The following is a 3,997-nucleotide window of genomic DNA, read 5'->3' on the forward strand; positions in this document are numbered from 1 at the left end:
ATCAATGATGTCGCTCTTGCTGCTGGTGATTCTCTGATCCACCTCTATGCAGACGACACCATTCTGTATACTTCTGGCCCTTCATTGGACACAGTGTTAACTAACCTCCAGATGAGCTTCAATGCTATAGAACTCTCCTTCCGTGGCCTCCAACTGCTCTTAAATGCAAGTAAATCTAAATGCATGCTCTTCAACCGATCGCTGCCCGCCTGTCCAGCATCACCACTCTGGACGGTTCTGACTTAGAATATGTGGACAATTACAAATACCTAGGTGTCTGGTTAGACTGTAAACTCTCCTTCCAGACTCATATTAAGCATCTCCAATCCAAAATTAAATCTAGAATCGGTTTCCTATTTCGCAACAAAGCATCCTTCACTCATGCTGCCGAACATACCCTTGTAAAACTGATCATCCTACCGATACTTGACTTCGGCGATGTCATTTACAAAATAGCCTCCAACACTCTACTCTGCAAATTAGATGCAGTCTATCACAGTGCCATCCGTTTTGTCACCAAAGCCCCATATTCTACCCACCACTGCGACCTGTATGCTCTCGTTGGCTGGCCCTCGCTTCATGTTCGTCGCCAAACCCACTGGCTCCAAGTCATCTATAAGTCTTTGCTAGGTAAAGCCCTGCCTTATCTCAACTCACTAGTCACCATAGCAGCACCCACCCGCAGCACGCGCTCCAGCAGGTATATTTCACTGGTCACCCCCAAAGCCTATTCCTCCTTTGGCCGCCTTTCCTTCCAGTTCTCTGCTGCCAATGACTGGAACGAATTACAAAAATCACTGAAGATGGAGACTCATCTCCCTCACTAACTTTAAACATCATCCAACTAACTCATCCCCATATTTTGTATTTTTTTTGCTCCTTTGCACCCCAGTATCTCTACTTGCACATTCATCTTCTGCACACCTATCACTCCAGTGTTTAATTGCTAAATTGTAATTTTCACCACTACGGCCTATTTATTGCCTTACCTTCCTAATCTTACCTCATTTGCACACTATATATAGATTTTTTTACATTGTGTTATTGACTACGTTTGTTTATTTCATGTGTAACTCTGTGTTGTTGTTTGTGTAACTGTGTTGTTGTTTGCTATATCTTGGCCAGGTCGTAGATGTAAATGAGGACTTGTTCCCAACTGGCCTACCTGGTTAAATAAAGATGAAATATAAAATGTAACCCCTCTGATACAATGTATCTCCAGCAAGTCTTGGTAGCCAAGTGGACATGCTTTCTTGAGGGGAGTGGCCAGAAATACTTGACATTGGCTGACATGGCTGTGCCCCTCTGTGAGTCATACTGTCTCAGTACTGACATCATCGAGAGGCTATTGGCTCTGGTCATCAAACCACAGATAGTATTGATGAGTGATCGGGAGTATGGTGGGGGGGGGGGGGGTTGAATGAGGGAGAGAAAGAGACAGAGAGGCAAGATACACAAAGAGAAGTCCAATTCAATTAAACCTGCATTAGTATTATTAAAAGCACACAGTAGTTTTTTTCAGATCATGTAATAACATCATAGAAAGGTTGTGGGTTCTGTAAAAAACGTACTATCAAATGTATTTATAAAGCCCTTCTTACATCAGCTGATATCTCAAAGTGCTGTATAGAAACCCAGCCTAAAACCCAAAACAGCGAGCAATGCAGGTGTAGAAGCACAGTGGCTAGGAAAAACTCCCGAGAAAGGCCAGAACCTAGAGAGGAACCAGGCTATTCGGGGTGGCCAGTCCTCTTCTGGCTGTGCCGGGGGGAGATTGTGGGATTACTATCAGTACCGAGTCGACACCGTTCCCAGGTAGATGCCTGGGCTGTAGTTTCTAAAGAAAGGTAAATTAGTCATGGAGGTGAAACTCACCAGTATCCTCAGTCAAATTGATGTTTTAAGAAGAACAACTGAGAAAGATACTACGTCTCTCTATGCTATACCCCCCCGCTACTCTATTTTAATGTTCTAATCTACAGTCTTTGAAATGCAGTAGAGCTTTGGCTGAAAAGGGATCAGAGTGGAAAATACAAAATCTTCTGTTGCAATGACTGACTTTGTTCTTGACTAAGCCCAATGTGACATGCTGGTGACATATGAAGGCTAGACTTCCATCGAAATACGTTGATACAAAGTTCCCACAAGGGCAAAGATGCTGCTCATTCATTTTCTCTCAGAGAGAGACTCAGAGAGAGTGAGCAGAATGGGAACATAATCATTATAATAGCTCCCTATTAGTGACTGTCATATTCTCACTGTTTTGTATGAACACTTTTATAATAAAGGGTGTCCCCATTCCACAGAGGAAAGAGTTCTACCTGGAACCAAAAGGGTTCTAACTGGAACCAAAAGGGCTCTTCAAAGGGATCTCCTATGGGGACAGCTGAACAAACCTTTTTTGGTTCTAGATAGCACATTTTTTTCTAAGAGTGAAGACACTGATGATGACTCAACATGCTACTGTAAATGATTCCCCTGCAGCTTCTTCTAGAGTTCTTCTACACTGTTTGTTTTCAACCCAATGCTCTCCCTTCTCCACTCCACTATCAGTTAGTGTGCCCTCATATTTATTTTATTGAACCTCAATTTAACAAGGCAAGTCATAACTAGATTCAGTCATAATTGGACAACTGCTTAGATACCACTGCTGCCATGGGGCATGGTTCAGGAAAATCAGGATGCTTCTGGTGGACTAATTCCCCATGTTGCTAGGATTCATAACCCCCATCTTTCTCACCACTGTGTCTCTCATAGGAAAGGAGCCTGGAGAAAGGCAGAAAGAGCCAAACCTGACCATACAAAGCAGACTGTCTCCACCTAGTGTGCTTGCCTGTGGCCTACAATAAAAAAATATCCATAATTTCTGTGACTCCAAGATCTGAGGTTATTAGCAAATAAATACACTGAGTGTACAAAAGATTAGGAACACCTTCCTAATATTGAGTTGCACCCCCTTTTGCCCCCAGAACAGCGTAAATTCGTCAGCGCAAGGTGTTGAAAGCATTCCACGGGGATGCTAGCCCATGTTGACTCCAATGCTTCCCACAGTTGTGTCAAGTTGGCTGGATGTCCATTGGGTGGTGGACCATTCTTGACACACATCGGAAACTGTGTTGCAGTTCTTGACATACTCAATCCGGTGCGCCTGGCACAAACTACCATACCACGTTCAAAGGCACTTAAATCTTTTGTCTTGGCCATTCACACTCTGAATGGCAGATGTACACAATCCATATCTCAATTGTCTCAAAGCTTAAAAAATCCCTATTTAACTGCCCCTACATCTACACTGATTGAAGTGGATTTAACAACTGACATCAATGAGGGAGCTTATTCCTGGATTCACCTGGTCAGTCTGTCATGGAAAGAGGTGTTCCTAATGTTTAATACACTCAGTGTATAATTAAAGTACCTGAACTATCAAAATAATGGTGGTGCATAAAGACGGAGGAAATCAGATATGCGTCTTTGTTTTGAACACTATCCATAGACTTTTCAAACTACGTAGCACGACATGGTTCAATGTGCCTATAAATCAGCACAATTGACTTTTTCTTATTTATTTATTTATTCCTGCCGTCTTGGAGCTAAAATTGGGATCATGTATGCTGTGCTAATGCCAAACAAAAAATGAGTAACGGAGAGCATTAAATACGGTGAACTTAGCAAATGAGTTGTTTGTGGTAAAGTACATGGAGGTCGTCATCTTCAAGCATCTTCGCCATTCAAGACAAATCTAATGAACAGCAAACTACTACAGTGAACAACATTGACTATTCACCTTAAGATTTAAAACAGTGATTTATACTTACTGGATTAAATGTAACATTGAATTGAAATAGTAGTTATTACAATGGGAACAAGAGATTCCTGACATTATTTTAATTTAAACATATTTATTGTGTTTATTTACCGGTATGTATGTACAGTATTTTATGACTACCAAAACTAAAACAGTATCTGATAGCACAATAATTGTTATTAGAGATTCACA

Source organism: Oncorhynchus masou, chromosome 1 (genome assembly GCF_036934945.1).
Source record: "Oncorhynchus masou masou isolate Uvic2021 chromosome 1, UVic_Omas_1.1, whole genome shotgun sequence".
In the NCBI taxonomy this organism is placed as follows: Eukaryota; Metazoa; Chordata; class Actinopteri; order Salmoniformes; family Salmonidae; genus Oncorhynchus; species Oncorhynchus masou.